The sequence below is a fragment of the Aquarana catesbeiana genome, linkage group LG02, assembly GCF_042186555.1.
Source record: "Aquarana catesbeiana isolate 2022-GZ linkage group LG02, ASM4218655v1, whole genome shotgun sequence".
Taxonomy (NCBI): Eukaryota; Metazoa; Chordata; class Amphibia; order Anura; family Ranidae; genus Aquarana; species Aquarana catesbeiana.
Genome location: NC_133325.1, coordinates 175,408,865 through 175,434,404, shown reverse-complemented (window position 1 = coordinate 175,434,404; position 25,540 = coordinate 175,408,865). Strand labels below are relative to the sequence as shown.

The 25,540-nt window shown below is 45.3% G+C and overlaps 1 protein-coding gene across 2 annotated transcripts in view; it reads right to left on the bottom strand.

The window, feature by feature from the left end:
• TAC3 (tachykinin precursor 3) overlaps positions 1-25,540 on the bottom strand; it is a 134,790-nt gene that overhangs the window by 90,064 nt on the left and 19,186 nt on the right. The gene's annotated exons all lie outside the window — the stretch shown is intronic.

The window sequence follows — 25,540 nt, the reverse complement described above, 5'->3', positions numbered from 1 at the left end:
AAGTGGACCTATACTCCAAAAGTGACCGTTTGCTGTCTTATAGAGGAGATGTAGAAATTGTACCCCCCCCCCCAACATTACCCTGAAAATGAACTTGCCCTTTGCCTTTAAAGAAAAGTAGTTTTCTATTTTTATTTTAGAATCATACTCATCTAGGTGGATTCAACATTGGGCCAATGCTGCATCTGTCCCCCGCCAGCTTTAAGGCTGAGTACCGAGCGATCAAACACTGCCAACCACTCGGTTCTCAGAGCTCCCTGAGCAGAGAGCTGGTGACTGTCAGTCACCGCTGTCTGCTGTGCCCCTTCAGCTCTCATTGGAGCACCGGACTGTGGACGAGGTGGGAGCGGCCGGCTCAGGCTCAGTGGCTCGCCGAGAGGCTGAGCCGGGTGCCAGTCTAGGCATGTTGGTGGATCCCGACCATATGGTTGCGATCTTTCCCAAGCCTGGACAGGCTCTGTGACATCAGCTGACAGCAGGCTTTAGCCCGCTGTCTGCTGAAAATGGGTCACAGAAGTGCAGATCGAAATACACTGTTGTAATGCTCAGGAGAAGTACAGCCAAACAAGTTTTGGCTGCACTTCTCTTTTAATCCTTTCGCCTCCAGGTCCGTACATCATACGGACCTAACGCCGGGGGGTATTGCACACAATCCGGTGGCTGCAGAAACCAGGATTGTGTGTGAAACTGACAGGTGAGAGTGTTCTGGCGGAGCCGGAACCAGCGCCCCCCTGCTCGCGCGCTCCCACCGCGCTTACCGGGCTCTGCTTGCCCATCGGCATGCCCTGGACATTCATGGCGGGTGACGGCATGTAAGGGGGGAAGGAGAAGAGCGGATTCTTGCAGTGACCCGGAAAGCGACGTCTGACGTCACTTCCGGGTCACGTTCTTGGTGTCCCCGGCTCGTTTTGCAGAGAAAGGATGTTTTGCAATGCGATCTGCATTGCAAAACATTCAGTGGAATACAGGGGAGACATGCAGGGTCTTTTAGATACCTTAATAAAGAAAACCTGTCACCTAATAGTCATCACATAGGGAACTTTTTGTCCCCTTATGTGATGAAAAAAAAAGTTAAGTAAAAAAAACATTTTTTTTTTTTTTGCAAAAAAATAACGTTACACCAAGAACATAAAATCCCCCCCCCAAATTTGTTTGAGTCCCCCACATATACACACACACACACACGCACGAACGCATTCGTCCAGGCGCCTACATGTGAAAACATAGATTGCGATACACATTTTACATATCACCGCGTATGCCAGAGTGAGAGCAATAATTCTGACACCAGACCTCATCCATAACACTAAACTGATACCTATAGGGGGCCTTTGAAGCGTCGCCTATAGAAAATATGGGGTACTGAAATTTGACCCCATTTTACAGGCGCAAAATTTTTTTAAGGTTGGCATGTTGGGTATCTATTTACTCGGCGTAACCTCATCTGTTATATTTTACCAAAAATGTGGGTAATGTATTGCGTTTGTTTGCCCTAAAATTCATGTTAGTGTGTTTTTTTACTGAAATATTGCATTTCCTAGACCTTTGCGGTAATATCGTGTGACATAAAAAATTGGAACTACCACTATTTTATTCTCTAGGGTGTCTGCTTTCAGAAAATATGAAAATATCTGCTTTCAGAAAATAATGAAAATATAATGTTTGGGGTTTTGTGTAATCTTCAGGCCTAAAATTATTTTCTAAACATGTGTGCAAAAAACACTCTGGCAGCGAAAGGGTTAAGGCCCAATTTGGACTTGTGGGGCCCTGTCAGGGCTGGGCTTAGCCCTTCCTTCTCTAAGCTGGCCGCTCAGCTGTCGGCTAATTGCCAGCTCCTATCTCTCCACAGTGACTCACCTGTTGATTATATCCCGCACGTCAGTCCTACTTACTTAAGCCCTCCAGTCCAGATGATCTCTGCCTTCGCCTTGGTCAACATCACAGAGACACCTGCGCTCCTGTTAAAGACTTGCTTGGCTGACATTCCTTCTGGCTCCAGATCCTGCTTGCTGTTCCACTACACTGATTCCTGGCTTCCTGACTTTCTAGCTTGTCTGACTATCTGTTCTGGTTACTGAATTTTGGCTATGTTTTGATTTCGTTTGTTCTATTTACTTTTATTATTAAACAAGTGTGATTTAACTGTACTTCTGTCTCAGGTCTGATTCGTGGTTTCTAACAGTAGGTGAAGGCCATGAATTCAGAAGATGCAGTTAATCCACTTGTTGGTAATATTTTTTCCAGATTGGATGACCAGGATCACCGCATGGATCAGTTTGCCATGACATTACAGCTGCTCCTGAGTTGCACAGCTCACCTGGAATCTCCCACTGTGGCCACTCCTTGAGAACCTGTGTTGCAGGCTGACCCTGCTGTTGCCCCAGTCTCTGTGCAGGCACCCACCTTGAGTATTACCTCTATAAGTGGTATGTTTGGTTTCGCTCCACTTCCCCAGCGATTTGGGGGTGATACAGTTCAATGCAGAGGGTTTCTCAACCAGGTTGAGATATACTTTGAGATGCTGCCCCAGGCGTTTCCCACGAACAGAAGCAATGTAGGTTTCTTGATATCTTTGCTTTCTGAGAGAGCCTTGGCCTGGGCAAACCCTCTATGGGAGAAGCAAAAACCCATTGTGTTGAGTTACCCAGACTTTGTGGCTTCCTTTAAAAGAGTATTTGACATTCCCGCACGTTTCATTTCTGCTGCCAAAAGCCTCATGTCCATCAAACGGGTACGAGAACTGTTGCCGATTACACCATTGACTTCCATACCCTGGCGGCAGAGGTTGCGTGGAACAATAAGGGCGCTCGTGGCTGCTTTTTCTCATGATCTCTCGGATAACATTAAAGATGAAATAGCAGCCCAAGACATACCAACTGAGCTGGAGAGGTTGATCTTGTTTGCCATGCTTATTGACTCCAGACTCCAAGAGAGACCTTCCTTTAAGGAGTGCTTGCCTCCTGTACCTTTGGCTCTGAGCTTTGCAGTCCCACTCTTGCCTCCCTCACCTCCCTCACTTCCCATGCCTCCTGGTACCAAGTCTGTCAGTGAAGGTGAAACCATGCACTTGGGCTTCACATGTCTCTCTGCAGATGAGAGAACCCTTAGGAGGAGGGAGAGATTGTGCCTTTATTGTGGCCAGGCAGGTCACTTTTTGAAGTCCTACTCATCCAGGGAACACCCGAAGCTTGAGGTGCTGTCATGGACAGACCTTAGGTGTTGTTTCGTTCCCAGTTATCCAGAAGGATTAACCCCTGGTTCCGGTTACCTTTTCTTGGGCTGAGTCGTCCATCGAGATACAGGCTCTAATTGACTCTGGGGCTGCAGGCCTGTTCATTGATGCTGCCTTTGTATCGAAGCACTCAATTCCACTGCAGCTGCGTGACACTCCACTTGCCATTGAGGCTCTTGACGGGAGACCTCTACAGCCTGCCCATGTGACTCATGAGACTGTTCCGTTGTCCATGGCCATAGAGGCTCTTCACCATGAGATAATCCAATTCCAAGTTATTTCCTCACCTAAGTTTCCACTGTTTATTAGTTGTCCTTGGTTACAGAGGCACAACCCCTCTTTTGATTGGCTCCATGCTGAGGTTCTGGTCGCCACAATGCAGTAAGACATGTTTCCAGAAGGTAGCCAAGTCCTCTGCACCTCTTCACTCTCCTCCCCTGCCGGAGGAGTACCGTGATTTTAGCGATGTCTTTGACAAAGGTCAAGCCGGTAGTTTGCCTCCACACCGGTCGTATGATTGCGCAATTGACCTTCAACCTGGTGCCATACCCCCTCGTGGCCGGGTTTACCCTTTGTCAGTCTTTGAGGATAGGGCCATTGAGGAGTATGTTGCAGTAGCACTTTCTCGAGGTTTCATCCGCAAATCCTCGTCTCCTGTTGGTGCTGGTTTCTTCATTGTGAAGAAGAGTGGTGAACTGAGACCTTGTATTGATTATAGGGGTCTCAATCATTGCACGATTAAGAATGCTTATCCGATTCCGTTGATTACGGAGTTATTTGACCGCCTCAAAGGAGCAACAGTTTTCACAAAGCTTGATTTGAGAGGTGCATACAATCACGTGAGGATTAAGGAGGGCGACAAGTGGAAAACTGTTTATTACCAGAACAGGCCATTATGAGTACCTTGTAATGCTATTTGGCCTTTGTAACGCTCCGGCAGTTTTGCAGGAATTTATTAACGATGTCCTCCAAAATTTTTGCAGTTATGTATGGTGGTTTATCTCAAAGATATCCTCATATTTTTCAAGTCCCTGGAGAGCCACCACACAGATGTCTGTCATGTGCTTCAGAAGCTAAGAGAGAACAATCTCTATTGTAAATTGGAGAAGTGCGAATTCCATAGTGAACAGGTTAAATTCCTGTCATTTCCACTGCTGGTTTTTCGATGATCCAGAGAAACTTTTAGCAGTCCTACAGTGGCCCCGACCCGTGGGTTTACGTCCTCTTCAGCGTTTTCTTGGCTTTGCCAACTTATATCGGAAGTTTATTCGTAACTTCTCGTCTCTGGTCAAGCCCCTGACTGATATGACTAGAAAGGATGGTAACCCACAGAGTTGGTCTCCGGAGTCCATTAAGGCCTTTGAGAGTCTCAAGGCTGCCTTGTTTCTGCTCCTGTGTTGGCACATCCTGATCCTACATTAACTTTTATCCTTGAGGTTGATGTTTCTGAGACTGGAGTTGGCGCCCTTCTGTCTCAACGTCCAACCTCTGAGAGCGCTATGCATCCTTGTGGCTACTTTTCCAAGAAATTGTCACCTACAGAGTGCAATTACGAGATTGGGGACAGAGAGCTGTTAGCGATCATTTTAGCCCTGAAAGAATGGAGACATTTCCTCGAAGGTACCACCGTGCCAGTTCTCATTCTTACTGACCATAAGAATCTCACACTCTTGTCTGCGGCTAAACGCCTCTCTCCCAGAAGGGAGCGATGGACTCTTTTCTTGTCAATTTCAATTACATTGTCTCATTCTTGCCCAGTACTAAGAATGTAAAGGCTGACGCTTTGTCACGACAATTTTCCTCCACTTCCAAGATGGAGTCGGCTCTGGTTCCTGTGATTCCTCCTGATCATATTCTGGCTATGGTTTGCACCAGTCTCACTTCTCCTTTGGGTGACAAAATTCTTGCCGCTCAGGTCCATGCTCTACCTGAGAAACCTTGTGACCACTGCTTTGTCCCAGAGAGTCTCCATACTGCCATGCTCCAGACTTACCATTCTCCCAAGGCTGCTGGCCACCCTGGGAAGAATCAACTCTTTTGGGCCATTTCCCAACAATTCTGGTGGCCTAGTCTACGTGCTGATGTAACCGCCTTCGTAGCTGCCTGTTCCATGTGTGCTCAGAGTAAGACTCCATGACACCATCCAGTGGGCCTCCTACAACCCATACTCAATGGAGAGAGGCCCTGGACCCACCTGTCTATGGATTTCATTGTGGAGTTACCCAACTCCCAGAGCAACACAGTTATCCTTAAGGTGGTTGACCGGTTCTCTAAAATGTCTTATTGTATTCCACTTAAGAAGTTGCCCACTTCTAAGGAACTGGCTTCCATTTTTGCTCGGGAAATCTTTTGCTTACATGAGCTACCCAAGGTGATCATCTCGGACAGGGGTAGTCAGTTTTTGTCATGGTTCTGGTGAGCCTATTGTGCACAGTTGGGAATTCAGCTTGCTTTCTCCTCTGCACATCTCCCGCAGTCTAATGGGGCCGCAGAACGAGCCAATCAGTCCGTGGAGCAGTTCCTGCGTTGCTATATTTCTGACCATCATAACAATTGGTCAGACTTCTTACCATGGGCGGAGCTTACTCACAATACTGCCTTGAATTCTGCTTCCCAATTGTTCCCGCTTATGGCGAACTATGGTATCCAACCTTCCATGTTGTCTGACTCATTTGTTCCGCAGAGTATTCCTGCATTAGAAGAGCATCTCCGTGGTCTTCGTTCCACTTGGGCACAAGTCCAGGAGGCTTTGCAACATGCTAATGATAGGTACAGACTCCATGCTGACCGCAGACACCTGCCTGCGCCTTCTTACCAGGCTGGGGACAGGGTCTGGCTGTCATCTCGCAACCTCTGACTTTGTGGTCCCTCTCTGAAGTTTGCACCTCGGTTTATTGGGCCTTTCCGTATTCTCCACAGGACTAACCCAGTGGCATATGCGTTAGACCTTCCTTCTAATATTGGTATCTCAAATATATTTCATGTCTCCTTATTAAAACCTTTGGTCTGCAACCGCTTTACCACCTCGGTGCCACGTCCACACCCTGTACAGATTGAGAACCATGAGGAGTATTACGTACAGTCCATTGTTGACTCGTTGGCCATAGGTTCCGTGGGTGCATACAGTAACTGGTGCATTGGAAAGGATACGGTCCGGAGGAACGCTCTTGGGCCTCATCCTCTGACGTACATGCCCCTGTCCTCCTCCATGATTTCCATAGAGGTTTTCCCCTCAAGCCTGGTGGTTTTCCGAGGGAGAAGGGTCATTGAGGAGGGGGTACTGTCAGGGCTGGGCTCAGCCCTTCCTTCTCTGAGCTGGCCGCTCAGCTGTCGGCTAATTGCCAGCTCCTAGCTCTCCACAGTGACTCACCTGTTGATGATATCCTGCTCATCAGCCCTGCTTACTTAAGCCCTCCAGCCCAGATGATCTCTGCCTTCCTCCTGGTCAACATCACAGCGACTTTCTCCTGCGCTCCTGTTAAAGACTTGCTTGGCTGACATTCCTTCTGGCTCCAGATCCTGCCTGCTGTCCACTATGCTGATTCCTGGCTTCCTGACTTTATGGCTTGTCTGACTATCCGTTCTGGTTACCGAACTTTGGCTATGTTTTGACTATGCTTGTTCTATTTACTTTTATTATTAACTACATGCCGACCGGGCCATAGCATAAAGACGGCTACAGCGCGGTCGGCTTATTCCAGGAGGGCGTCCATGGACGTCCTCCCAGAATCCTGCTCTCACGCGCACCCGAAACATCCTTGACCGCCGGAGGATCCGGCACATCATGGATCACGGTAAACGGCCGCTGATCGCGGTTGTTTACCATGTGATCGCTCCGTCAAATGATGCCGGTTCCTCCCTCCCCTCTCTGTACCGATCGGTACAGTGTGAGAGGAGAGGGGGAGGATTGAATGGCAGCAGCGCTGTGGGCTGGATCTGTAGTGCCCACAGCGCTGCTCTGTGACAATTGCAGTCACATCCATGGATCCATCCATCCATGCTCAGCCATCCCTCCATACTCTAATACCCTGCAATACTCTGCAATACTTTGCACTACTCTGCACTACTCTGCAATACCCTGCAATACTCCGCAATACCCCGCAATACTCCGTAATACCCCACAATACTCCGCAATACCCCGCAATACTCCGCAATACCCCGCAATACTCCGCAATACTCTGCAATACCCAGCAATACTCCGCAATACTCTGCAATACCCGGCAATACTCCGCAATACTCTGCAATACTCCGCAATTCTCTGCAATACCCTGCAATACTCTGCATTACTCTGCAATACCCTGCCATACTCTGCAATACCCCGCAATGCTCTGCAATACTCTGCAATACTCTGCAATACCCTGCAATACTCTGCAATACCCTGCCATACCCCGCAATACTCTGCAATACTCCGCAATGCCCTGCAATACTCCACAATACCCCGCAATACTCTGAAATACTCTGCAATACCCTGCAATACCCTGCAATACCCTGCAAAACTCTGCAATACTCTGCAATACCCTGCCATAGTCTGCAATACCCCGCAATACTCTGCATATACTCGGTGATACCCAGCCATACTCTGCAATACCCTGCCATACTCTGCCATACCCAGTCATACTCAGCGATACCCTGCAATACCCAGCCATGCTTAGCCATACTTGGCCATACTCAGCCATACTCGGCTGTACTCAGCCATACTCGGCTGTACTCAGCCTCTGTATGTGGCCAGGCTGTGGAAGTCTCACACATGTGGTATCGCCGTACTCAGGAGGAGTAGGAAAATTTATTTTGGGGAGTCATTTTTGGTATGTACATGCTATGTGTTAGAAATATTGTATAAATGGACAACTTTGTGTTAAAAAGAAATGCGTTTTAACCATTTCCCGCCCGCCAGCCATCATATGACATCCTTGACTTTGTGCGGGGATATCTGAATGATGCCAGCAGCTACAGACATCATTCAGATATCAGCTTTTTCAGCCGGCGATTCCCTACACCATAAGAATGATCATAGCAGCTGTTCCACTGCTTGATCTTTCTTACGGGAGGTGATGTCCCCCCCTCCGGTGCTTCTACCGACTCACCGCTACATTTGAAGCCAGGATCGTTTTTTTTTTTTTCAGGCTTCCCAGCCTAGAGGTGAGATGTGGGGTCTTATTGACCCCATATCTCACTGTAAAGAGGACCTGTCATGCCATATCCCTATTACAGGGGATGTTTACATTCCTTGTAATAGGAATAAAAGTGATCAAGAATTTTTTTTTTTAGAAAAAAGTGTCAAACTAAAATAAATAAAGTAAAATGAACAATAAAATTTTTTTTTTTTAAAACACCCCTGTCCATGTGCTCGCATGCAGAAGCGAACGCATATGTAAGTCCCGTCCACATATGAAAACGGCATTCAAACCACACATGTGAGGTATCGCTGCGAGCGTTAGAGCGAGAGCAATCATTTTGGCCCCAGACCTCCTCTGTAACTCAAAACATGTAACCAGTAAAAAATTTTAAAGCGTCTCCAATGGGGATTTTTAAGTAGCGAAGTTTGGCGCCATTCCATGAACATGTGCAATTTTGAAGGGTGATATGTTAGGTATCTATTTACTCTGCGTAACTTCATCTTTCACATTATGCAAAAACATTGGGCTAACTTTACTGTTGTGTTTTTTTAAAGCACAAAACTGTTTTTTTTCCCAAAAAAATCGTTCGAAAAATTGCTGCGCAAATACCGTGTGAGATAAAAAGTTGCAACAACTGCCATTGTATTCTCTAGAGTCTTTGCTAAAAAAAATATATAATGTTTTGGGGTTCTATGTAATTTTCTAGCAAATAAATGATGATTTTTACATGTAGGAGAGAAATGTCAGAGTGCTCCAGAACGCCCGAAGGTGCTCACTGCATGTTGCGCCTCTGTATGTGGCCACGCTGTGTAAAAGTCCCACACATGTTGTATTGCCGTACTCGGGAGTAATAGCAAAATGTGTTTTGGGGTGTAATTTGTGGTTTGCATATGCTGTGTGTGAGAAATAACCTGCTAATATGACAATTTTGATTAAAAAAAAAAAGAAAAAAAAATTCTTGATATTGCAAAGAATTGTGGGAAAAAATTACAACTTCAAAAAACTCATCATGCATCTTTCTAAATACCTTGGAATGTCTTCTTTCCAAAAAGGGGTCATTTGGGGGGTATTATACTTTTCTGGCATGTTAGGGTCTCAAGAAATGAGATAGGCCGTCAGTACTTCAGGTGTGATCAACTTTCAGATATTGGCACCATTGTGGACTTTATAACTTTCACAAAGACCAAATAATATACACCAATTTGTACTTATTTTTACCAATAATATGTAGCAGTATAAATTTTGGCTAAAATTTACGAAGAAAAATTACTAATTTCCTAGATTAACAAAGAAAAATTATTTTTTTACTGAATTTTCAGTCTTTTTTCTTTTATAGCGCAAAAAATAGAAAACCCAACGGTGATTAAATACCACCAAAAGAAAGTTCTATTTGTGTGAAAAAAAGGACAAAAATTTCATATAGATACAGTGTTGTATGACTGAATAATTGTCATTCAAAATGTGAGAGCACCGAAAGCTGAAAATTGGTTTGGTTAGGAAGGTGGTTTAAGTGCCCAGTGGTCAAGTGGTTAAACAAGTGTGATTTAACTGTACTTCTGTCTCGGTCTAATTCATGGTTTCTGACAGGCCCTTTTCGATTAGCTGCGGTAGACCCATGGAAGTTTTATGCAATACTGTGGGAATGGGACCTAAACTGCTCCTAAAAACTAGCATTGCACTTCAGACTGCAAGCACTGCCTCTGACTGCAAGTCTCACAAGATTCAGAATGAGTTTCAGAATGAGGTCACTAATGCGCTTGTTGGAGAGGGATCTGTAGGCAGGTGCAGCTTGTCCTTCATCCAGTAGGTGGTGCTGTGCCACTGTACTGATGGAGGGGAACCGCTAAAGGAAAATTGTTCCTTGAGAGACTCCATAGCTGTCACAGAAGTTTCAGCTGTCTGAGCTCTGACAGCCATTTGTTTGGTGGGACTCTATATATATTTGGGTACCTGCACCATTGGGGCATGCCTGGAGCAAGTAAATAGGTGAGAGACAGAGACAACGTTTGTTCGGGAAATTAATAGCACAGGGAGAGATTCCTATATGAGTAGGGACAGGGCAGGGACACATCTGATTTCTCCTCAAATATTTCGGTATCCAGAGCAACATTTGGAGGACCTCTGCAGCAGTGCTGCTACCTGTCACAGTCCACCAAAAGCTTTCTTCTGGTAGATCAGGCTATGCCTGGAATACTATAAAAGAACATCAGAGAGCACAATCAAAGTGCAGTATAATTATTCTTTATAATAAAAAGGAACACAATTAGCCACTCACATGTTGTAAGAATAAGTCCGAGAAATGATTTAACCCCTGATGTCAACTTTCAGCTGGGTATTTGCTAATTTAAAGCATTGGTTTCTGCTATGCTATACCTATTTTCTTTTTTATGCCTGGAATGCTCTCTTACTACACTATTATGCCATTGCTGAATGAAATACCCCTGCTAAACTGAGCCTTTGCCAAGTAATCTGCTGTTGCAATACCGTGCCTTTGTGAGGGTACTTTCGCTGCAACACTGTGCCATTAATGATTGTTCCCTTACAACTGTATGAACACCCACAGTATGTTGCTTGGATACTAGTGCCTGAAACAACTAACTGCATTTACTTCTTTACAATAATCTATACAACTTCCTGGATTGTGTGTGTTTTTTCTCCCAGTTGGGTATCTTGGTCCCTGGCCCCATCTACAGATCTATACCTAAGGATTTTTATGGATTTTTTGGTGTGCTTTCTAGAGTCAGAGCATCACACTATCATCTAGTGTGTCAGATTTTCAAATGACTACTGTGAGAAAATCAATTACAATGGGAATTTCTTCTAGAGTATGTGCAGTTTGGGTTAAGAAGGCTTTGCTTGACCTTTTCAGAACCAGTATGTTATGGGGGGGCGTGGCTGAGCAATGGAAGAGTGAGGACGCTCACCTCGGAGCTCTGTGTGGGGAAGCCCTGAGAACGGCCTGACGATCTGACAGAAAGAGCCGGAATTCATGCCAGGGGACCGTAAGCACCCACTGGACTTGGGGGTACAGAAGGGTCCCGAAATAACCCACTATTTTCTTCGGCAGCATGCTGCTTCCTCCCCCGCTGCCTCAGCCAAGATGGCGCTGCCACGAGTCCCTCCAACGAGCGCCGCCGCTCCTTCTAAAAAAAAACACTCAGCTGGGAGCTATTGCAAGCGGCGATCGGTCCGCTCGGGATGACAGGTCACCCTCTCCCATACTGTCCCCTGTGATACAGAGCTCGGACATACAACTTAGCTCTGGTCATACAGAGGAGACAGGCAGCAATGCAGAGGGCTCCATCCGGAACATTGTGGCAGGTCTGCCCACCAGGCAGGATCTGCAGGAAATGTACTTCCCCAATGTAGACCATCCACAGTTCCTGCATAAACTCTTTTCTGAGCTCCTGGAGTTTTCAGAGGGGATGCTTATTTTTGGTGGGTATCTTAATTTTGCCATGGACCCGGCCCTCGACTTCTCACGCGGAGCCTCTCATCTGTCCTTTTCATGTTTAAAACGCCTGAAGGCAGATCTTCATACCCTACACCTAGTGGACCCTTGGCGGCTGCTTCATACGCAGGACCGAGACTAAACTTTCTATTCCCAGGTGCACCACACTTATTCATGGTTAGACTACTTGCTGTTGTCGCATAAAGACCTAACCAGAGTGGTATCTACATCCATCGATGTCATATCTTTCTCAGACCATGCGCCAGTCCACTTGACACTTCAGCTGGGGCCATTGACTCGGTCCCCTCATCTTGGAGACTGAATGAAGCCCTGCTTCAGTCGGAGGAAACCCGCTCCGAGATATTAAACGCACTACGGGAGTATTTTTCCATTAATGAGGGGTCCGTACCTAACCCCCTTGTGGTTTGGGAGGCCCACACTCGCCTTGATCCGCAGCCTGGAGTGCGCGCACAAGGCTAGTCCTGCTCGTGCAACCTTTCAGGACCTCCTCAAGGCACGTGAGGAACTCTGTACGCTTCTGTTCCACAAAACTAAACAGAAATTGTCGTGGGCGTGCCGTGCTATGTATGAATTCTCGAATAAACCCAAGTCACTGCTGGCTAGGGCTTTGCAAGGCCCACGCACGAAAACTTATATTCCCCACATCCTGACCTCTACTGGACAAAAGCTAATTACCTCTTCTGATATAGCGAAGGAGTTCCGTTCCTTTTATGCAGGTCTCTATAATCTAGACAGACCACTATCTGTGGGCCCCCCCAGCAGAAGGTATACATACCCCTCAGTCATACGTAGCTGCCTCGGGCATGCCATAGCTTCCCAGTTCTATACGGGAGGAGCTGGAGGAACCCATTACAGTGGCAGAGTTGGGAGTGGCACTGGCCTCCTCGAAACCAAAAAAGGCCCCTGGCCCTAACGGCCTAACTCCGGCATACTATAAAACTTTCTTTGACACATTGTCGCAACCCCTTGTTTCTGCCCTCAATACCATCACGGAGGGAAACTCATTCCCAGTGGACACCTTAAGGTCCTATATTTCCCTCATCCCAAAAGAGGGGAAAGACCCGCTGCAGTGTGGGAGTTACCGCCTGATTGCACTTCTGAATACGGATCCAAAACTCTTTGCCAAAATCCTGACCAACAGACTACTCCCTCACATACCAAGTCTTATTCATTGAGACCAGGCGGGTTTTGTGCCGCTACGGGAGCCAAGGGACAATACCATCCGAGTGGTGAATTTGATTGACGCGGCAAGGACTTCTAAACTGGCTCTTCTCTTGCTGTCTACCGACGTGGAGAAGGCCTTTGATTGTGTAGATTGGTCCTTTTATACAAGCTATTTTAGAACACATAGGCCTTCGTTCGTCCATGCTAAAGTGGATACTGTCCCTCTATACACACCCCATTGCAGCGGTCAAAGTCAATGAGACGAGGTCAGACTTTTTTAGCATCCGGAATGGCACACGACAGGGCTGCCCCCTGTCTCCTCTGATCTTTATTTTGTCACTAGAGCCCCTCCTGTGTAGGATAAGAGCGAATGCGGGCATTGTAGGCTACCCTAAACCTTCGGGATCCCACAAGGTGGCCGCCTTTGCGGATGACCTCATCTTCTTTCTAACAGAACCACTTACCTCCCTCCCTAACCTGCTTCAGTCCCTTCGAGAATATGGTACTCTTTCTTTTTTTTCAAATCAATCTAACCAAATCCTCCATCCTTAACATAACGGTAGGCAGAAATATTGTCCAACGTTTGCGATCGACCTTTCCGCTGAGATGAGCGACCAACCTCATCCGATACCTGGGAGTTGACACTACTTCGGATCCTGCCGATTTATACTCGGCAAACTTTGCCCCGCTACTCCATCGCCTCAAGACAGACCTCCTGCACTGGCATTCTCTAACGCTGACATGGTTCGGTAGATGTAGTGCCCTCAAGATGACCTTGCTGCCGAGGGTTTTGTACCTGATGCAGGCACTTCCCATTCGTCTACCCCCAGCTTTTTTAAAACAAATTGACTCCATGTTCCATGCATTCGTCTGGTCCCATCGCAAACCACGTATTAGACTTCAACTCCTTTACCTAGCGAAAAGCGGGGGCGGGGTTGGCCTTCCGGACATGAAAGCCTATTACAGGGCAGTTCACCTCACCAGGTTGGTGGACTGGCACTGCCATGCGGGGGCAAAGCACTGGGTAGCCATGGAAGTGGAGGACTCCGGGGATACGGTCAAGAGCTGGCCTTGGATTACCACACCCCGTCAAGGGAACTCATGGAGCACACTACACTAGGCAGCACTTTGTCAGTGGTCAGAGACGCTTTTCGGCATTCCTAGGTGCCCTCCCCCATTGTGCCGGTTCTGGGCAATCCAGAATTTACACCTGGTTTGCAGAACCCACATCTTAAACGACTGGCAATGGGCACTAGACTCCGCTTATGCGATTTCCTAGGGCCTAATGGCCAGCTTTCTTCAGAAGCTGGGGCATCACTGACGGACCCTCCCCTGGACTTCTGGAGCGGCTTACAGCTGCGCAATTATTTACGTTGCTGTTTGAGGAAACCGGGCATTACCCATCAACTCACTGGACTAGAGCTCATCTGTCACCGTGGGGAACCAGTGCGGCACTGTCTCTCACTTCTCTACTCCTCCCTAACCCAACCAGCAGAAGGATATATTCCCCCATTTCTCACCAAGTGGGAGGCAGAACTCAATTCACTGACATACAGAGGAAGAAAATTCTCTATTTTGCCCAGAAATCTTCTATAGCCACCAGAGTCCAGGAAACTTGCTATAAAATAATGACCCGCTGCCGCTGGTATAGAGTGCCTGCCATTCTACATCGCTTCTTCCCTCAGGTGCCCAGCCTCTGTTGGCGCTGTGGCACTGAGGAGGGGACGATGTTACATGTTTTTTGGACATGTACCAAACCCGCCCCATTCTGGCTTGAAGTGGCTCGCACAATCGGACACTTAACTGGTGTCTCTCTAGAAGGGAACCCTGCGGCCTGTTTGCTCCATTTATCAGAACAACCTATTAAGTTATACAAGACCTCCCTCACCATTCAGTTACTGAATGCCTCCAAGGCTTGTATTACCCTCTGTTGGAGATTGGAGAAACCGCCGGCAAAGTCCCTATGGTTCACTAAAGTGAACGAACTAAGAGATATGGAGGATCTTACTGCTACCCTGCACAATAGAGAGGAGACCTTTCGAGAGACCTGGAGACCCTGGAAACATTTTATATACACAGAAGCCTATCTTCAAGAAATGGCACAAACTAACTGACCAATGATCCGGTTCCGCCCCCTAGGCAGAGGGCATCGCATTTCATTATACTACATTATCTCACCTTACTTTACCTTATTCTGCTCCCTCTTGTCTCCTGTTTCTTGTTTCCTCTTGTCTCCTGTTTCTTGTTTCTCCATCTACCTTTCTCCCTCCCCTGCCCGTCCCCCCTCTTTTTCCCGCCTTATTCCTTTCCTACCCTTGGCGATACCAGTCTTCTTATAAATCTTTCCCATTCATGGGTTACCTGATCAGATACAGTGAAGATCCTAAAATTCATTACATCTTCACATGTCTCATGTTTGGGCTCATCAGTCCTTCGGATCCCCAATTAACTATAAAAATATATAATATATTAAGGTGTGGCACGACTTGATATGCTCTAACGCCAGCTCCAGGACAAATTACTAACTCCCAGAGCAACCTCAGGGTCCCGTGCACTGTCAGTATTGCCATACCGGGGTCTCTCCCCCATGTGCCTTGAATACGGTGCTGAGTAAGAAAACTTGATTTGTTGACTTTGCTTTTGTAATCTTGTCTGAGTTTTTTCTATGCTTGACTTTTGTTGTGTACCTATGCTGGATGTGTTATTTGTGGTACATACTTTCTGTGAAAAATAAAGAATTAGAAAAAAAAAAAAAAAAAAAAGAACCAGTATGTTACAGCTCCTTCCTGCCCAGGCAGTTTCTGCAGTTTTCAGTGTTGTCTGACTGATAATTACTCGGTCATGCAATGCTGGACCCACCTGAGTTTTATATCATTTTTTTAGACATACAGAACTTTCTTTTTTGTTGTATTTAAAAACCACTGTATTTTTTAATTTTTACCTATATAAAGGAAGAAAGTTAAAAAAAAAGTTTCCCTAATTTTCTATTATATAACATATCAAATGAATATCCAAGGACAGTATGAACATCTCAAAAATAAACTGTAAACTTGACACCCCAAGGTGACCCAATTTTTTTGCTACATTTTGTTGTAAATTAAAAAGCATGCTGGTATTGCAGTAGTTAAAAAATAAATTAAGCTTTTAAAATCACCCACTGAAGCCAAGTGCAAGTCTTATGCCCTGTACACACGATAGGATTTTCCGATGGAAAATGTGTGATAAGACCTTGTTATCGGAAATTCCGACCATGTGTAGGCTCCATCACACATTTTCCATAGGAATTTCCGACATATAAAGTTTGAGAGCAGGCTATAACATTTTCCGACAACAAGATCCGATCGGTTAAATTCTGATCGTGTGTACACAAATCCGACGCACAAAGTGCCACACATGCTCAGAATAAATTAAGAGATGAAAGCTATTGGCTACTGCCCCATTTATAGTCCCGACGTACGTGTTTTACGCCCCTGCGATCAGAGCGATCGGATTTTCCGACAACTTTGTGTGACCGTGTGTATGCAAGACAAGTTTGAGCCAACATCCATCGGAAAAAATCCATGGATTTTGTTGTCGGAATGTCCGATCAATGTCCGACCGTGTGTACAGGGCATTCGTGGAGGAAAGTTAACAGAATGTCAAGGTGAAAGGTTGAAATTGCATTGCATGCAATGGCTAGAGATGCCATGGTTAACCCAAAAAACTTTAACCTTTCCGGCACCCCAACACAATCCCACAGTTATTGGTGGTCACTGGCAATTTAAAAATCTCCCAAAAACAATCCCACAATCACTGGAAATGAGTGTCATTTTAAAACCCCTATCATTGGTGGTCAGTGGCATTTTAAACTTCCTCCACTTTCTACCCCTTCAATGGTGGTCACTGGCACTTTAAATCATCCCCAAAACAATCCAATGACATTAGTGGTGAGTGGCTCTTTAATTCCCCCCTTCCCCCATCCTTTGTCTCCCCCCCCCCTCCTACACTGCAGACAAATAGATGCATTCATTAAATCCTCCATTCTCCTCTTTCTCTGTTGTGTGATGAAGGGGAAGGCTCACCAATGTAAGCAGTACTGCACAGTAAGGCCTAATGTACATGGGATGCTGAGGCAACCTCTTCTGAGCGATTTTTTGACAGCTTGAAACGTTTAGACGCGTTTGCGTCTAGGAGCGTTTAATTAAGATAGCGTCATAAGACCCTCCCAAAGCACAAAAAACTGTATTATTTAACTATTTCAGCCTTTCTGTGAGACCAGAGTGAGTAGCAGCAATTGAGAGAGCAGCAGTGTACTTGTATCTATTTCAATTTCGGTGCTTTTACTATGGATCGCATAATGAGCATATGTGAGGAAATATATAGGTCAAATTCCAATTCTACTTTGGCTAACAATACTAGTAGTGTATTGGATTGGATCATGGGCTCATTTGGGGTATATAAATGGTCTATGAAGCATTGCAAGCAATTACAATTTTTAAAAAATTTCTTAGTGATTTTTCATCATTTGCTATCATTTTTAAGTTTTGTAATGTGTGAAAAACAGGGCACCTTTAAAAACGCTTCTAAACGAAAACGCGGCTAAACGCGGTACCGTGTTTAGACGCATCTTGCGTCTGAAACGTCGGAAACGTTGGCGTCTGAACTAATTTTTTTGCCTTCAAAGAAAAGCCTCTAAACACAACTGCCTAAAAATGACATTAAACTAACCTGTGTACATGTAAGATGACATTGGATGAGTTCAGGGGCAGCTGAAAAAAGCATCCAACTGCCTCTGAACGTCCGTTTACCAGCAGCAGTGTACATGAGGCCTAATGCTGCTTAGTTACATCAGCTGACAGCAAGTAGATTAAGGAACTATGGTGTCTGTTTATAAAAACTAAGATGAGCTGCGATCCTGATGATCGCAGCTCATCTCAGATCATTATTGGTTTATGAAACAGATAATCGGGGGGAGAACATGTTCTCCACTGATCATCTCTACACACAGAGAATCTGTCATTGACAGAAACGGACAGTTTATGAAGATGCAATCTCGGCACCTCACTGGCTATCTCTGTCAGAATTCAACCTCCAGGATTCTCCAGCCCAGAGGTGGAGAATCGGGGAGAGAAGAGAGAATCCTTGGCGAAATGAGAGGGAAGAAGGAAGATTATTGACCTTCTTCTTCCTCGCTCAGACCCCCCAAGACAGTAAACGTGTCCCCCTGCCATGTTTATATATATATATATATATATATATATATATATATATATATATATATATATATATATATATATATATATATTTATTTATATATATATATATATATATATATATATATATATATATATATATATATATATACACAGTATCTCACAAAATGAATACACCCCTCACAGTTTTGTAAATATTTTATTATATCTTTTCATGTGGCAACACAGACGAAATGGCACTTAGCTACAATGTAAAGTAGTGAGCGTACAGCTTGTATAACAGTGGAAATTTGCTGTCCCCTCAAAATAACTCAACACACAGCCATTAATGTCTAAACCGCTGGCAACAAAAGTGAGTACACCCCTAAGTGAAAATGTCCAAATTGGGCCCAATTAGCCATTTTCCCTCCCCGGTATCATGTGACTCATTAGTGTTACAAGGTCTCAGGTGTGAATGGGGAGCAGGTGTGTTAAATTTGGTGTTATCGCTCTTACTCTCTCATACTGGTCACTAGAAGTTCAGCATGGCACCTCATCGCAAAGAACTCTCTCAGGATCTGAAAAAAAGAATTGTTGCTCTACAAAAAGATGGCCTAGGCTATAGGAAGATTGCCAAGACCCTGAAACTGAGCTGCAGCATGGTGGCCAAGACCATACAGCGGTTTAACAGGACAGGTCTCCCTCAGAACAGAACTCGCCATGGTCGACCAAAGAAGTTGAGTGCACATGCTCAGCGTCATATCCAGAGGTTGTCTTTGGGAAATAGACATATCAGTGCTGCCAGCATTGCTGCAGAGGTTGATGGGGTGGGAGGTCAGCCAATCAGTGCTCAGACCATATGTCACACGCTGCATAAAACTGGTCTCAATGGCTGTCGTCCCAGTAGGAAGCCTCTTCTAAAGATGATGCACAAGAAAGCCCACAAACAGTTTGCTGAAGACAAGCAGACTAAGGACATGGATTACTGGAACCATGTCCTGTGGTCTGATGAGACCAAGATAAACTTATTTGGTTCAGATGGTGTCAAGTGTGTGTGGCAGCAACCAGGTGAGGAGTACAAAGACAAGTCTGTCTTGCCTACAGTAAAGCATGGTGGTGGGAGTGTCATGGTCTGGGGCTGCATGAGTGCTGCCGGCACTGGGGAACTACAGCTTATTGAGGGAACCATGAATGCCAACATGTACTGTGACATACTGAAGCAGAGCATGATCCCCTCCCTTCAGAGACTGGGCCGCATGGCAGCATTCCAACATGATAACGATCCCAAACACATCTCCAAGACGACCACTGCCTTGCTAAAGAAGCTGAGGGTAAAGGTGATGGACTGGCCAAGCATGTCCCCATACCTAAACCCTATTGAACATCTGTGGGGCATCCTCAAACGGAAGGTGGAGGAGTGCAAGGTCTCTAACATCCACCAGCTCCGTGATGTTGTCATGGAGGAGTGGAAGAGGACTCCAGTGGCAACCTGTGAAGCTCTGGTGAACTTCATGCCCAAGAGGGTTAAGGCAGTGCTGGAAAATAATGATGGCCACACAAAATATTGGCACTTTGGGCCCAATTTGGAAATTTTCACTTAGGGGTGTACTCACTTTTGTTGCCAGCGGTTTAGACATTAATGGCTGTGTGTTGAGTTATTTTGAGGGGAGAGCAAATTTACACTGTTATACAAGTTGTACATTAACTACTTTACATTATAGCAAAGTGTAATTTCTTCAGTGTTGTCACATGAAAAGATATTGCACTCTAGCAGTTTGCTGTGCACACCCCAAATTATTAGATATCTTGGACTTTGGGGTTTATTTACTAAAGGCAAATCCACTTTGCATTACAAGTGCACTTGAAAGTGCAGTTGCTGGAGATCCGAGGGGGACTTACAAGGAAAATAAAAAAAACAGCATCTTTGCTTCTACATAATTGGATGATAAAATCACCAGTGGATTTACAGTACACTTGTCTTGCAGAGTGGATTTGCCTTTAATAAACCCCAAAATACCTAATAACGGGGGGTGTACACAACAGGTAGAGTGCAATTTGCCTAATGGGGACACTAGTTAGATTGACCTGTGTGTCCCAAAGGAAAGACATTGGTAGGGTTTTACCCTCACTTCCTGTTTGGCTATGTGACAGGAAGTGAAGCCAATTTTCAGAAAAGGGACACAAAGCCCAACCTAAAAAAGACAAGCACAGGTTCTAACACTCATTTGGTTTCCCTCAAATGCCCACAATTAAAATAGGATTGTCTTGAGCTAGATTTTAGCTCAGTGCTCTAAATCAGTGGTTCTCAACCCGGGCCTCAAGTACCCCCAACAGGCCATGTTTGCAGGTTTTCCTTCATCTTAAACAGGTGCTTTAAAGCACAGTCAATGGCATGGTATTTTGGACAGCTATTTTAGCTAAGATAAATTCCCAAAACATGTCCTGTCGAGGGTACTTGAGGACTGAGGCGGAGAACCACTGCGCTAAAATGGAAAATTAAATACTTACCTCTCTGTATTTTTCCTTTCCCGGTGCCTAACCATGGCAGCATATGCACAATCCATGCATATGCTACCATGAAGGCAACAGGAAAGTAGCTTTTAGGCAAATCACACCATTTGTTTTGCCATGCCAATCAGCCTAGTTAAGCTGCAGCTGGGAAATCTGTTGCATGAAAATTGTTTAGGGGGGGGGGGGGGGGGGGCAAAATGCATTACTTGGATTGAGCATGCATCTGCAAAACACAATGATTAACAAAACACATAAAACACAAATTTTATTGGTCAACAAAACAGGCCTTGGAAAAGAGCAAGGTAAGCAAAAAATAAAAAAACACATGTATGTTAATTTGAGACACTAACAGAATATGGTTTTGAGGTCTGACAATTTTGCAAAGGAAATTAACAGGAGTTAGAAGGACTGCACCCACAGACAGTCTCTTAAGGATTTAAACATTAGTCACAACATCTTGAGGAAGATTTTGCAAAATAATGCAGCACAGACAATTAAATCAAAGTGAAATTGACAACATCAAAAATATTTCAGGGAAAAATACCCCCCCCCAAAAAAAATAAACAAAAGTAAAAAATACTTGCTCTAAAACACATCTGTTTTGCAAAGAAATAACAAACAAAATACAAAGAGAGAATACATGTGTTGCAAACGCTATAAGGACACCCAAATGTACTCTCTTGACACGCACACACTCCATGAAGCACACAAAATGCAAGTTCACCCAGTGTAGAGACATTACTTCAAAGTGGGTACACCTGTTAAGGATATCCTAAATTACTAACCCCAAAAACACTCTCTGAGCATGCCCAGAAAAATCTACGTGCTGTTCACAAACCAAAAAGCACAAAAAAAAGTCCCTGAGCATGCCCAGAACAACCCAAATGCAGCTAGCACAAAATAAGCCACCCCTGTCCAAAATTAAGCACATCAACCAGCATGCTACAAAATTACAGATGGGACAAACACCCCCAGTCCAGGGGGGCAAACAAAGAGCCTAACATGGGAAAAGTTATACAATAAATATCATTGCAGTCTATGGGAACTGACTTGTTAATTTTGCTAGTCCCCACTTGGCTGGCTTATATTCTGGTTATTAGCCTTAAAATGGGTATGGAGGCCCAGGTCCCACCCTGAGGGACATATATCAATGTCACCAATTTGGACAACCCCAAAAACGAAACAAGGAGAAGTGCCTTTAAAAATGCAAAATTGCTTAAAAGCTAGTAACTTAGGGGGGGGGGGGGCCTTAAGCTGCCTGTAAAGTGGTGCATCTGTAGCATGTATCCAAAATGCTGCTTCAAAGATGTACGGCTTTAGAGTAAACTTACAAATCTACATTGCAGCTGCAAGATTTTAACCCAAAACAAAAAATAGCCCAATACATACAAGGCCATTTGGGTCGGTTAAGGCTTAAAATGAGAACCTCCACGTGAACAATACCACCCCAAACTAAAATAATATTGTGCCCCTCCCACACACTAACAAACCCCTAGCCAAACACACAGCAAGCCAGCCCATAAAAGGGGGTGGTTGCTTGGGGGCAGGAGGGGCTCGGGCACCCCAAAAGTCAACTACCTTGCTCCCATATTCAGGGGGACAAGGGCCTCTTCCACACAACCCTAGGCTGGGGTTGTGGGGGGCTGCAGACAGGGGACTTTACCGAATGTGGAAAGCCCCTTTAAACTAGTGTGTACAAGGTGCTTTGTGGTTGGTATTGGGCTGAGCCCAACATGCCCCAAAGGCAGCCAGCTATATTGAGTGCATGTGGCCTTGTATGGTTCAGGAGGGGGTTGGGCGATTGCTCTTCTTGCCCCTTTCCTAGCTGGCCCTGTTGTATGCTCAGAAAAAGGATGTGGTTTGCATTGGTGAAGGCAGCTCACAGTGTCAGGGATCTACCAGCACCAGACCGGGGCGCTTGCATGCGCCTATGCGCCGGCGCGCCCCTGTTCAGACACGGCAGCAAGCTGCTGCTGTTGCTGTGCATCAGCGCGGCGTGCGGGTGCGCGGCGCGAGTGCGTGCGCGCGTTCGCGCGTGTGCGCGCACGGGCGCGCGCGTGTTCGCGTTAGCGCCGGTTTGGCGCCATTTAGCACATAAAAGTTCTCCTGTTCCATGGGAACATCGCTGCTTCGTCTCAGCTCTGTGATTCTGCTTGAACCTGTATCTGATTGTCTGCTACCTGATTTGACCCGGCTTGTTTGACCATCCGACCTGCTCCAATCCCGACCCGGCTTGCCTGACCATCCTGCTGTCTGTACCTGCTACCGTTGCCGACCTCTGCCTGCTCACCGACTCTGCCTTGCCTGCTGTGATTACCTGTGCCAGTTACCTGCCGACCCGGACTGTCTGACTCTGCTTGTGCCTGCCGCTCTACTTGCTGTTGCACCTTCAGCTTCAGCTCCTGTGATCCCTCACCTCCAGTGTGTCAAGTCTGCTGCTGTTCCAGTCTCCACTCACCTGCAGTCCTGCCATCCCAGGAGGGATCTCTGCCTCTTCATCAGAGCCTATACTCCAACAGGCACTCCTACCCCACTGCGCTCAGGAGACCACTGTCCCCACTCCAGTGGCTCCTGAACCAGCGTTGTATGAGAGGTCTTCTCCTACAGTCAGGCTCTCCTACCAGGTACTTAACACACAGCCTTTTGAGAATGGAGTGGAGTGTGGAGTTCCCCTTTAAAAGCAAAAGTTAGCCCACGGAAATCCAAGGGATTAGAGGGGGAAGGCAAGAGCATTAGAGAATGGAGTGTGGAGTTCCCCTTTAAAAGCAAAAGTTAGCCCATGGAAATCCAAGGGATTAAAGGGGGCAGACAAGAGCATTGGAGAATAGAGTGTGGAGTTCCCCTTTAAAAGCTAGCCCAAGGAAAGCATATTCATTAGAGGGGGAAGGTTAAATGCCCTTTTAGGAGGAGCTAGAGGAGTGAGAGTTTTTTTACATAATTTTAACAAGGTGCATGTCACATGTTGGCAACATAACATGCTAACATGACCTGTGTGCAAATCTGCTTAAAAAAATACATAAAGGTGAACCAGCGTAAAAAAAATGTGTCATGTTTAGAGGTGCGTCCGTTCAACCCATGCAATTGCATGTACGTTGCTTAACATTTACTAAGATTTCGGCCGTGCAGTGAACAAACTCATGTGAACGAGCGCAAGAGCCGCTTGCGCATGTGCACTGCTTACATTGATCTCACGTTCTAAACGCCTACTTGCAGGCACAGCAGGCTTTCTCTGAAAAAAGTTACTTTCTCATTCTATTTTGGGCATATTTGTTACTTGGGCAGTTGTTACTAAACTTGCTCACATCACCCCATAATATTGGCATCTCCATCTTCTGTCAATATTGAATTGGAGATGCCGTGCTCCATGTGCATAGTGGCGCATAGATTGCATTCTCCTGTGCGCCGAGATCGCTATAGTAAATGGGAGTTTTGCACTCTGTTACCGATGCACCATTTCGTAAATATGGAAATGTGCATTGCGCCTCGCTGTGTGCTGACTTTTGTAAATCATTGCCATTCTGTCATTTCTGCAAAAAAAGGCTTCTTACTTCCCTGTTCACTGAGATGATTTTGTGCAAAGAGATGAATGTGCAGCTCTGTGTACAATCCTGGCATTTGCTGGTTGCTGGGATGATGGAATTCCCTTGCGATGGTCAAAGATGCTAAACCTACAAAAAGCTGGGCAAAAGATGTGGGCACCGGTGAGGGAGCTTGAATTGAATTTTCAATGTAATGACACACCTTTATTTAATAAATAACAATCTAGCTGTGTGTAGATTTCCAATGACATGGGAGAGTAGGGCATAAACAATGTGCAATGCTCCTACACAGGAATGAGAAAATGAACAGCACCATGTCATCATGTGCTGAAATTCAGATGGAAACAAAAAAAAATAAAAAAACAACAGCAAAAATGAAATCATTAATTTATCAGTAAATGTAATTTTTAAAATGCAAGCAACTTAAAGTGTCATTAAAAACTATCAATAAATGCTATATTACATGGTGTTCACTGTTCATATCAAGGATGATCCTACCCTCCTTTTTCCTTGATCTTGACATTTGGGATGATGGTACTTATATTTATTGAAATTGTTATGTTAACTTAGGCCGCTCTCTCATTAGTTCACTGTTCATACTAATTTTCTGTATTCTGCAAAAAGCCTGGTTGATCCTGCAGTTCTCTATCTCCCCCTTCTGTACATGTCCCTAATTCAGCTAGGGATTTTGCAGAGCATTGTTTGCAGCTAGTGCATATGCTCAGTTTCCAGTGTGTTTCTACGCAGAGCATTTCCTCCCTAATCCTTATCACATCTGAGCAGCCCATGTGACTATTGAGTCACAAATGTGGCTGTATACATAGCGGTAAATGACAGCCCACTCCCTCCCTCCTCCTCCATGCCTACTAACCAGCTAAACACAATGGGGGTGGGATATTCGCATCTTAATTGATGGAGGCTTCACCTCCCTCTTATTCTAATACTCAGGCTGGAAGGGTGTGAAGCATGTGACTGGGAGAAATCCACCCACACCATGTTATTGCCAAAAAATAATAACGGTTTGATTTCAAATATATATATATTTATATGTCAATTTAAAACAGTTTATTGATATTAATTATTTGTTTTTACCACTAGAACTAGACTAGTTCTAAACTAGGACAAGCTTTTCCTGCCACTGTTTCTCTTTAGACAGACAGGAAAGAGCTGGGTCATGTGACAGCTGTATATCGATTAGGAAAAAGGTACTTTGATTTTTTTTTAGTTCACATAATTACAGTGCCGAACAAGTGTTAACCTCCCTGGCGGTATGCCCGAGTGTGGCTCGGGGTTAAAATTCAGTACCATTAGCGGTAACCCCGAGCCACACTCGG